We start from the raw sequence: 12,406 nt of genomic DNA on the forward strand, positions 1-12,406 counted from the left end.
CTCTAATGTTTACATTGACAATGAGCGCAGAACATGCATTAGTCTGTCAGCTTCTCCTCTCTGACGAGCGGGGAAAGCAACTTCACTGCTCACAGAGACTGCAGGTCGATGAACGAGGAGAGTGGATAATGTAGCCCACGGCAATAATAAAGTAGTGGTGAGGCGTCTGGTGTCTTTTTCACAGACACTTAGAAGTGGGTAAGTGGGATATCTCTCTCTCTATGACGAGCCAGCTCAGACTTTAGATACACAGTCTCAGAGCTTCTGTAATTAGTCGGCTAATAAGAGAAACAAGGTGATGAAGCCTAAATCTTACCAGAGGGATTGCTGGACTTAATAAAACAAATTGTAAGAGTCTACCACCAGGTTAAAATCAATAGAATCGAATGTTCCAAACATGCTGTTTATCTGGTATTGTCACACACACCTACAATACAGACGGCCATTATCTGTTTCCACTGTGATGACCAGCCTCCAGTTTGGAAAAGAAGGCGTTGTGCTATCCTGTAATATCCTGTCTGAGCAGTCGTACCCAAACAAGTGATCTCGGCGAGGAAACAAACGACCTTCCCCTCTGCTGGGAAGGAATGGCAGATGTTTGTGTGACACCGAAAGGGAAAAGGGAGGGGAAAGAAAGGAAAGCGGATTGTTTTAGCCCGCTCTCCTGTTACCGTATTGAACTAGAGATGGATCATTGCTCTAATGCTCCGACTGGCGTGTTTTTCTTTTCGTTTTTTCAGCTTGATGTCATTGTTTCCAATAATACGAACCTGAATGGGTGAAGGGAGAGCTGTAACTGAGAATTACACCAGTTCTGCAGCAAGTAAGCGAGAAGGCAAATGATTTTGGCCCTGGAAACAATAGCTTGTCACTACTCCTGTGTTTTGACCCCGCATGACTCTTAAACACAGATTTGATGGGAATTCAACTCTGTGTCTGTGATGGCCAAAAATATCTATGCCACCTGTGGGTATTGTAATTGGTTCCATGTGTTAAAATCCAAACTGCAGAAATTTGTAGATGCCTGCACACATTTTCACCATTTTTTACAGGAAAGCATGTGCTGGTAAAATGATATTATTATATAATCATAGATAAATACTCAGCCTGTATTACAAAAGATATTCATGGTGCATGCAGTAGCCGGTCCCTGTGTTTGACGGTTGATAATGTGTAGAAATAGAATCTCCTCATGGACCACTCTGTGCCCCTTACAGTCTCCCTTGGATTTCTATCCACAATTTACTGCCAAGCTTCACGTTCATAAGGCCTGCAGAAACCAGGCAATTATTCACAGGGCCTGCGGGGCTCAGGCCTTTCTCAGCTTTTCTTTCTTTACCTACAGTGGGGCAAAAAAGTATTTAGTCAGCCACCAATTGTGCAAGTTCTCCCACTTAAAAAGATGAGAGAGGCCTGTAATTTTCATCATAGGTACACTTCAACTATGAGAGACAGAATGGGGGGAAAGAATCCAGGAAATCACATTGTAGGATTTTTAATTAATTAATTGGTAAATTCCTTGGTAAAATAAGTATTTGGTCACCTACAAACAAGCAAGATTTCTCTGTCCTGCACTCGTTACCTGTATTAATGGCACTTGTTTGAACTCGTTGTCAGTATAAAAGACACCTGTCCACAACCTCAAACAGTCACACTCCAAACTCCACTATGGCCAAGACCAAAGAGCTGTCAAAGGACACCAGAAACAAAATTGTAGACCTGCACCAGGCTGGGAAGACTGAATCTGCAATAGGTAAGCAGCTTGGTGTGAAGAAATCAACTGTGGGAGCAATTATTAGAAAATGGAAGACATACAAGACCACTGATAATCTCCCTCGATCTGGGGCTCCACGCAAGATCTCACCCCGTGGGGTCAAAATGATCATAAGAACGGTGAGCAAAAGTCCCAGAACCACACGGGGGGACCTAGTGAATGACCTGCAGAGAGCTGGGACCAAAGTAACAAAGGCTACCATCAGTAACACACTACGCTGCCAGGGACTCAAATCCTGCAGTGCCAGACGTGTCCCCCTGCTTAAGCCAGTACATGTCCAGGCCCGTCTGAAGTTTGCTAGAGAGCATTTGGATGATCCAGAAGAGGATTGGGAGAATGTCATATGGTCAGATGAAACCAAAATAGAACTTTTTGGTAAAAACTCAACTTGTCGTGTTTGGAGGAGAAAGAATGCTGAGTTGCATCCAAAGAACACCATACCTACTGTGAAGCATGGGGGTGGAAACATCATGCTTTGGGGCTGTTTTTCTGCAAAGGGACCAGGACGACTGATCCGTGTAAAGGAAAGAATGAATGGGGCCATGTATCGTGAGATTTTGAGTGAAAACCTCCTTCTATCAGCAAGGGCATTGAAGATGAAACGTGGCTGGGTCTTTCAGCATGACAATGATCCCAAACACACCGCCCGGGCAACGAAGGAGTGGCTTCGTAAGAAGCATTTCAAGGTCCTGGAGTGGCCTAGCCAGTCTCCAGATCTCAACCCCATAGAAAATCTTTGGAGGGAGTTGAAAGTCCGTGTTGCCCAGCGACAGCCCCAAAACATCACTGCTCTAGAGGAGATCTGCATGGAGGAATGAGCCAAAATACCAGCAACAGTGTGTGAAAACCTTGTGAAGACTTACAGAAAACATTTGACCTCTGTCATTGCCAACAAAGGGTATATAACAAAGTATTGAGATGAACTTTTGTTATTGACCAAATACTTATTTTCCACCATAATTTGCAAATAAATTCTTTAAAAATCAGACAATGTGATTTTCTGGATTTTTTTTCTCATTTTGTCTCTCATAGTTGAGGTATACCTATGATGAAAATTACAGGCCTCTCATCTTTTTAAGTGGGAGAACTTGCACAATTGGTGGCTGACTAAATACTTTTTTGCCCCACTGTACATGTGTTTCTTTCCTTTCTGGAACCTTTGCCTCTCATCTCACTCCCTGCTCACCTTTGTTTCTTTTCAACAGTATTCTATTTTATAACTTGTATCCAATTTATTTCATCTGTCTGTGTCTCTTCTGTGTCCTCTCATGCTGAGTTATGGGACACATCTTAATTCTTAAGTGTCTGACAGGGTGAGGAATGTCATACATGTTGATGTTGATTCTTAAACTGCAGAAATGCTTTAAAAAAAAAAAGATAGTGTAGTCCCCACATTCCCTAAGCCTGGCCTGTGTTAGAAGTCTTTGGAGAGTCGCACACATTTGATCATGAAGATTAACTAGCTTTGCTCACACCAGTGTGATCATCCTCCTTGTTTGTTTTCAGTCTTAAGTGTGTTTTTTCAGCTCTAGACTTTTTCCTACTGAGCATACCAAGCTACAGGGCAGTGGTATTGTTGCTATGGTAGAAAATAATAATTACTAATATTGTGTGATATAAATCAAATATGTTCATGACGAGATTTGTGTGCCTTTTCCGCTGTGTCCCTGCAGGCCACCCTGAAGACTCTGCCTTCACTTAAACTCTCTTCGGTAGTTAATCCAGTATGCAAAGAACATAGCTTTGTATTCAAGTTTTATAGCCTTGTTAACATAGCATTAACTCTGCATAGATCCAAACTGTATTTAATCTTACTTCCCAGTAGTTTTTTTTGTAATATCATACATTTGGTCTTAATGAATAAATGTTTTATGCACTCAAAAAATAAGCTATTGGAACGTTTTTCTTCCAGACTTGTACGTAACTAAAATAACCTGGGTTATTGCATGAGACAACTTTGTAGGTGCCACATTTCGTACTTATTACGTATTAAATGTCATAATCGCCAATGTAAAAAGTAAGGGGATAGTTTAATGTTTTCGGAGAGGCAAGGAAAATGGATTTAAGTCATAAAGCAGGGGAATGGCAAGGCTCCTTGTTGATCTTGACAGTTGGCGCGTAACCTTGGCGTCCGACTGTCTTTCTGTCTTGTAGGGTTCCTTTTACCCCTGATCACTGTACTGTAGCAGTGTTTTTCTATAAATAGATTAAGCTCTTTGTAGTTTGGCTGCTCAAGTCTAGCTCATGACCCAAGTGCAGTGGAGGTTGCAGTCATTTCCTTTTCGGGAAACAAATCCGGCTGAGGTCAGCAAGGAAGATGACCCTTTTCAGATGTTCAGAGATGAACCCAAAGCCCTCAGTTACTCCTGCCTCAGTCTTAACCAGATCAGAATGGACTGAAAAGTAGAAATGAGTAAGCAGACAGATCACCTCAATTTCAGTCTCTGCGTTATGGCTCATAACATAAATCCATTGGATACTGAAGATTTTCCCATCATATTTGCCAGTCATAGCAAAAAGAGAAATTCATTCATTGTTGTTAGTTTGTTAAAAGGTGTCAAATGATGTGCTGTCATCAAATATGTTCATATTTTTAACATTATGTTACCAAATATTAGTATATTTTCATTTCCAAATTAAATGTTGCAGAAAATAGTTCGGCACATACCAGCCGAAATGACTTGCATCAGCATTAGTCTCCCTTCCCACCGAGAAAGATCAACATTAATTTCACTTTATTAGTGTTGATATTTCTCAGATTGTGGCCTGGAACAATGACATCAGTCCAAGTGAATGTCATGTGAGTGACAGACAGCGGCTAGCTTGTTAGAATTGCTCCTTTTGAAAGGGGTGGCAGGAGTTTGAGGCTGTCTCATTTGTCAGATTTTTAGAGGCTTCTCCTGAATTAGGTTTGACTTGTGGTGAGATACTGCAGATGTGACATATGCCATGCACTGTAAAGGCTCTTGTCTACAGTTGGTGTGATTGAAAACCATGGGATGTAGGCAGACATCGGGACACAATAACACACGCAAACAAAGGAGGTTTTGAGGTATACCTCTGTGCTTACAGCTTCATCCAGATCAGGCATTACATATTTAGGCTAGACCAATCAAATTAAAGACTGATGAGTTAATTTATTTTCCACCACCTCTCAGCATGTTTAAAGTTCAACTGGAGTTTCCAGCTAACCTAAATCCTCAGACTTCACCACACATAAACCATTCAAATGAATCAAGGCACTGCCATTTGTTCCATATATTTGTCTCCCAGTCCCAGACGTAATTTTGAATAGACCTCAGACCTCTGACAGCTCTAGCAGATGTGATCTCACATTAACTATCACAACTTTGGCCTTTCTGCGTCCTGTCCCTTTTCCCCCCCTCTCTCTGATAATAGTTCTTGGGGCTGCTTGATATTGCTCGGCAACTCCGGAGTTTTATGGAGCTTTGCGGAGAACATGGTAATAACGTGTACAGTACATCCAAGATGGGAGAGAAACAGACTCTCGTGCATTGAGACCTTCTGGAACAAATTTTAGATTTGGAGATTTTTTTCTTTTAGGCACTGAAACAGGTCTGACCGCATGTGCACTCTTGTTTTGGCTGAAACTTGGAGATAAGACAAAGTACATGTCTTCTTTTGCATGATACAGTAGCAGCTTGAACGTTGTGTTGTCTAGTTACAAGCCTTTGCTTATTTAACAAACTCTGTCTTTCACTCTCTCACTATTATTCAGAATAATTTAGCACAGAGTGAACCGTAAGTGGACAAAACGTATGATTATGGGACTTCAAACCCTTATTCATTATAAGTGTATGTACTCCTTATAAAGAAAGACCCGGTAGATGTTGACTCCAGAAAATTCAAAGTGCGTATGGATGTATGGATTTAATGCAGTAACCATGAGTGACACCTGATGCCACAAATGGCTTAAAATCTGCATGATCGCTATTGTACATTTGTCAGTTGCATCTTGATACTTCACATATGAAAGTGATGACTGAGGATGGGCGATGTAATTATAATGTCTCTATTTAACCAATATGCAAAGGAAACTATTGGTTGTTTCTTTATAATGAATTAGAAATGTTTGCCACTGCTCTTGCTTTGCCAGTGAGAGCCTCTGTCGCAAACATTAATTACAGACCAAAAGCTATTACTTGAATAAACCTTTTTTTTTCTGGCTACCTTTATGTGATTTAGCTCTTTTTCATATGTTGTTTCAATTATTTTTCACTTCGCATTTATGGATTTAATGTGCCATTCTTTGACCCCTTTAACGTAACTCTTACAGTGCCTCTTACAGTGACTTAGTTTGAAACCTTTTGGTAATTGTAGTATTTTTAAAACACTTTCTCAGCCAGCCTGATTATTCTTAAGGGGAAATTGTACAACTTTCCAACTGTCCTCTTTGTTAGTAAGCCAGCCGTTAAAGAAACAGCGTAGGCTTTGCTCCTATGATGGACTTCTTGCTAATAATTAGATCACTGATTTGATTGTGTGTCAGCATAGCATGTATAGGGCCCGAGCTGGGCAGCACTAATGACTTCCAAATAAACAGTAGAGTCAGAGGAGAGAAGCACTCATAGCAGCAGCACAGTGACATCAGCAGCTGCCCCAGAGAGCACAGCCCCCTGCTTGCTTCTGCTTTTAGAAACAGCTCGGTGAGCAAATAAACCATACTAATGATGGCACTCGACAGAAAGGCAGTGTGGTTGGAGTTGTAGATTGATTTATTGTTTGCTTGATTCGCTCCGTTTGAAAACGAGGCTGGTAGTAGTGAGTAGCGTTTTCCAGACGGCATGGAAATGCAGAGAGTCATGATGTGATGTTCAAAAGAGTGTTGTCATCAGAGGAATGTCAAGTTTGCAATGAGCCGCGAAAGAGAGCATCATTTTGTGTGACCACCAGATTGGCTGACTGGTGTTCGACTTTGAATTATTGAGAACAATATATGACGGAGGGATAACCGACCCACCCTGTAATATTCTTTGGTCTCATTTTTCATAGGAAAATGCCAACTTTCAGAATAACTGATGTAGACCTGATATTTGCTTTAAGCTGGATTTATATTTTTTTACGTTGAATCTCTGCAGAGCCTGCAGCATAGCCTACGCAAGTGGCCTACACTGTTGTGAGCATTTACACTTGTGCGCTGGTGTGTCTGCTCTGCAATTACACCACCAAAACGCTCGCTTCTTTTAGTTAGTTTGTTTATTTCAAACAGTGGCGACTGAAACAGAGCAGATCATGCTGGAGTTGGAGCTAATTAATGTTGAACAACAGTTGCTTTTAGTGAAATTACAGCAACACAGAAAAGAGAGAAGGCGTTATAGGTAATGGTAAACCATCACCATTGAACCATTAGACAATGACAGACGAAAGGTGAATTCACGGTGCTTGTCTGAGAGACATCGGCGCTCTGCTACCAAGAGGACCAATCACCAATCAGTTGTTGCAGTCTGCATCGCTGTGACATGTAGTTACATTTCTGGTGAGGTGTATGTACAGTGTAGCTACACGTAATCTATACCATGCAGCGTAGAAGTATAAATAACGCCTTGAACCTACAGCTTGGATATGTTCCAAATCTCTTAACTTTTTATTGTACATACCCTATTATGTTTATGTTTTTAATTCTCCTCAGAGAGTCCTGTCTCAGAGGCCTTGTTTTGCCACTTTCTGGAGCCCATGCACTGATGTCAATATTATAAAACCATCAGTTTGGTTGTCATTGATTTTCTGTGGAGGTAAATGGGAACAGTAGATTAAGCTTCCAATTGGTGACAGTCACTGCAGACTTTGAGGCAAAATGTTCAGAACTGTAATCTCATATCTTAAACTGTGTTATATTTATACACATTGAAAATTAAAGCAGTTTTGAATGAATAAAAATTCTCAAAGGACATGATGGTAATGGACATGTAATGGAATGACAAAAGATGGCCAAATGAAGATACCACTAATCACCAGGCCAAACTCCTCTGTTATGCGTCCTAACCAGGGTACAATCAATCATGAGTCCCTGTATCCTTATTTCTCTATCTATCTACCCTGGCATCCATCTCTGTCTAAGGCCTGTTGGTGTCACTCTGATAGAGCTGTGGAAAAGAAGTGGCTAACAATGACATGGGCGACTTCGGTCACATTAACCACCGCCAAGTGATGAATAATCCAGTTTAGCTGCAGCAAGGAAATTAACATTTTTGGACGCTAAAGAAAAACTTCTTAAGACATTTCATCAATCACGTCTTCTTTTGTTTCCCTCAGTGGATTGATGCCCACTTTTATCACCCAGAAAGCGAGAGTTTACATTTGGTTTTCTTTGGAGTTTCAAATATGTGTCAGAAAAGTGTGCAAATCTGATTATTTTTCTTGAGAGGCTCATTATGTATCATTCATGGTCATGTAATGGTACCATGATCAGTGGTTGGTCTGAATGTTTTTCTATCTGACTACCAGAAGCTTATTTTCCATCACACATACACTTCCCCTCTTATTTAAAAGAGTGTGTTTTAATTTAATAAAAAGATTTATTTCTCAGCAAACAGAATAAGAAGAATAAGAATGATTTTCTCATTCTTATTTCTGTTATTTGCAATAGATGCTGACACGTAGGAGGCTTTTGCCAATAGAGGTTTTGGACCTTTATCCTTTCTGCCCTTCAAGCTTTGGAGCTGGAACATAGCTTTGATCCATATGGGTCCATCTGAGATAAATGTGAGGTGGTGACAGTCATTGGCAGGAATGGCCCCACATTAAACAGTCAATGGCAGAAATTCTTATAATAAGAAACAACTGATGTGTGGCAGTCAAAGGGGAGGGTGATAGTGGAGACACAGTGACTTTCAGGCCTGATTTAGCTACAATCTGAGAATGGGGCAGAGTCGCAGTAGTCACAGCTATTTTTGTTGCATGTATGTGTGGAAGGTGTAAATCTCACTGATGGATGTACACATATTTAATGTCCCCAGGGTTAGCAATTCCAAAGTCCTTCCATAGTTAAAGCAAGTTGTGTTGGAAATATGTAAAAGACCACTTTGGAATGTCATCCATTTCACTGCGTTTGAGAATAATGCACCAAAGTTTATCAAAATTTAATGGACCACTGTGACGCATTTCTGGATGTTTCTCTGCTGTGCGAGAGATATTACAGTACATTAAGGCCTATCCACCTCAGCCAAAGGGATCAAATTATCCTGACGCTGCACATTTGTGGGAGCTGATGTTTCTTTGGGGTGTTTTTTGCTTGAAATGGCTAAGAAGAAATCGTTCATTTGACTCAACTCAAGTATTGTCTGTTTAGCGCAACATTGGTGTCAACAAATTTTTCAGCTCTTCAAAATCGAAAATCCTCACACAGTTTTCATGAAGTGATTGGCCAAGTGTGTGGAGATGAGAAAGAGGACAGGGGTTTGAAAATGTCTTTCTAGCTGTCTTATTTTTCATTCCTATTTCTGTCAGTTTACGGGTGTACAAATGACTGGAACGCTGTGATTGCCATTGAGGACAGGCTTTATGAGAGTGTGCCCCATTAGCCCAATATTTTTAAAAAGCTGGACAGACAGTGTGATATTATTGCGGTTTTAAATGTTTTCGTGTAAGTGAATCAATGCAGCATCATGATTCCCCTCAAACTGCATGTGAAACGACATGCTGTGTTGCCTCGTGATTTTGTCTTATGATATCGACAACGTCTATCTGCTGAGATGTCGAAGCATGATGTGAGATGTGATGTGATGTTTCTTTAATTCCAGCTTTGCCTTAACAACCAACTTTATGGTTTCAAGGTATGAGAAGATTATTAGACATTTGTTAGACTTCACTTTCTTTCTCACACACACGCCATAGTCATTCCGTATATAACAGAGACAGGCACCTAGAGAAGCCCAATATACAGTATGATGCAGGAGTGAGGTGTGGTTAGTCCTGCTCAGCTCATCTGCAGACCCGGATCACATCCAGATGTCCACCAACAGGCCTGTGTAGAGACTGGGCGAGGTTGTTTCCTTTTCACTCCCTGCTCCCTCCATCCTCCACAACACGTACAGCCACCATGCTGGCAGTCAAAAGCTTTTTCACAAACTATCAATTGTGCATTATCCCTAAAAACGCATACACTAATAAGGAAGGGAGAAAAAAATCTAGGGAGGCATGATTTCACCGGTTCTTTCCCACCACCATCTTTAAAGCAAATGATGACACAACACTTGGAAACAAACACTTACTGGACTGTGTGTGTGTTCTTTGAAGGGTTTGGTCCTATTACCATGTCTTTGAGTAATCTGTCTTTTTAATACTGTCTTAGAGGGTTTTACTGTGATAAATACAAATACTGTGACCACATATTCTGCAATCTGTGCAATCTATCATTATATATTACATTAATCTTATTAGTCTATCAACGATCTCCATCAGCTGTTGGACTAGGTCATGATGACTGATTAGGTTCAGTAACTTCTATGAACATTTCACTTACTATGGCTTATACTTTGAGTTAATTGATAGAGTTTTCTGCTCTTTTTGCCACACAAAGATGTTGATTATCGCTTTATTCAGCTACTCCGCTACTTTGTTACATTATCTCTAGCTGTGTCGTATGACAAAATTGGTTTGGGCAAAGCTGTTAATATTTACAATGTGTGTACATAATATTTTTATTGGAAATACAAAAGAAGGTGACGCTGCTTTATAGCACAGTGATTTTTATGCTTTATTTTGGTCTTCACATATTTGCCTTTAAGCACAGATCACAGAAAGCCAGTACAGTCAGGTGCTGTGTACCGACAAGATATTGGGTGCCATGCTCTGGTTTCTAACTGCACTATATTTTAGCATACAATACTTTATTAGCTTAATAATGTGAAATGCAAAAATGATGCGCTGCTCTATGGATTGCTTTTCATTCATCAAGGGCTAGTCTGTCTAAATCAATGTTTTGATTAGAAAACAAGTAGGACATGCATGAAAATCCAGATATTGGTTATCGTTAAAAGTTTAAAAAAATTATTTAGTTAGTATTTCATGGTTTTACACATTCACACCTAGAAGCAGCCTCGTGCAAACGGAATCATCTGTAAACAGCATCAAGATAGTGTGCACCACCAGTCACCTTAAATTCTTGCTCTGCAGCTTCTCCGTCATCAATAGATTAATGTTCCATACAGAAGTATATTGTGCTTTTATGGAAGTTGTTTGATTACATTACTGCTGCACTGTTACTATTGCCCTCATAGGAATCATTTGGAAAATCCTACAGTATTATAGTAAAAGAGATGTATGGAGATGACCTTTGCCCTCACTGTGTGAAAGTGGATGTGAAAACTCATATGAAAAATACTAAGTATCATCTGTTATATGTATAATCCTCTAGTCAGCATTACCACATTGGATTACCTGCTCAAAATGAGGATGTTATGATTTAACTGCATTTTTTTTTGCACAGCCAAGCCACTGCTATGTTGTTTTTTGGGGGGAGAATTGCCTAGGTTGTGTGGTATGTGCACAATTTAACGGCAAACTGATGTTGATATTGTGCTGTAATTTTTCCCTGGAGAGCTTTTGCGGGCAGATTGTCCAGGGGAAGCACATTAGCCGCGTGTGTTGGTGGTATTGGTTGTTGGGAACCTCTGCAATTTCAGCTGCCAGTTCCTTTGGCTCTGGGCAAAGGATTCCCTGCCATTTAATGGTACCTTAGACTGACTAAGGCTTGGCCCGGCAGGTTCCTTTTGGCTAACGCAAGTGACAGCGGGAACAAATCTCCTCCTCTGTTTATTTAATTGGTAACCGCTCCGGTTTGGAGGCCACGTTCAAAGAGCCGACGAGCAGAGAGCTGCCTCGCGTTCCCCTCAGCCTCAGGGTAGCATGGGTCATCCCACATAATGAGTGGAAGGACTTACTTTACTAAGTCTGCCTCAACCCAAAGCCAGCACGTGGTTCCCATTTAAGCACAAGGGGAAGATTGCACCTTCATCTGCTGGGCATTTTTATGTGTTTATGTGTGTGTGCAAGTGCACATATATACATCTGTTCTTTAGTAGCCTGCACTCAGTGTGTGTGTATCTGTGTGCACACAGATGAATGCGTATGTTTGAGAGTGTAAGTGCCTTGTCTGAGTGTGAGATCATTGTGTTTGTACTGAAAGTCTACACCACATGTCCAGCACATGTTGTCGGGTTGTGACTGGCACACAGGCAATATTTATATCTGCATGAGGAGCTCAGAGGCCACTGGCCAGCCTGAGATGGGATGGAGATGGAGGTAGACGTCAGTGCAGGACCCCACACGCACGCAGACACAAACACGCTGACACACACACACACAGTGCGGTAGAGAGCAGGGTGGGCTAATCTTGCAGATGCACTGTGCAAAGACAGTGAGGCAAGGGAGTCTGAGATTTTTAGCAGCAAGTGAGGGGGCGAGATGGATGGAGGGCGAGGGAGAAAAACAAGAGACTTTGAAAGAGAGTATAGGAAATCATGAGAGAGAAAAAGAACAAGGTAAAATACAAAGACAGATTCTGTCAAAGATGAATTTGGGCAGTCGAGCTCAAACTTTTAGTCAATAGTATATTGTTAATGCATGGCATAGGTGTTTTACAGAGAGGGATTTAAGCAATAGCTATCACCT

General features: G+C 40.9%; 1 protein-coding gene across 1 annotated transcript in view; it reads left to right on the plus strand.

The window, feature by feature from the left end:
• Positions 1-12,406, plus strand: part of stx8 (syntaxin 8) — a 40,928-nt gene that overhangs the window by 6,771 nt on the left and 21,751 nt on the right. The window lies entirely within an intron of this gene.

Source organism: Pempheris klunzingeri, chromosome 3 (assembly GCF_042242105.1).
Source record: "Pempheris klunzingeri isolate RE-2024b chromosome 3, fPemKlu1.hap1, whole genome shotgun sequence".
NCBI lineage: Eukaryota > Metazoa > Chordata > Actinopteri > Acropomatiformes > Pempheridae > Pempheris > Pempheris klunzingeri.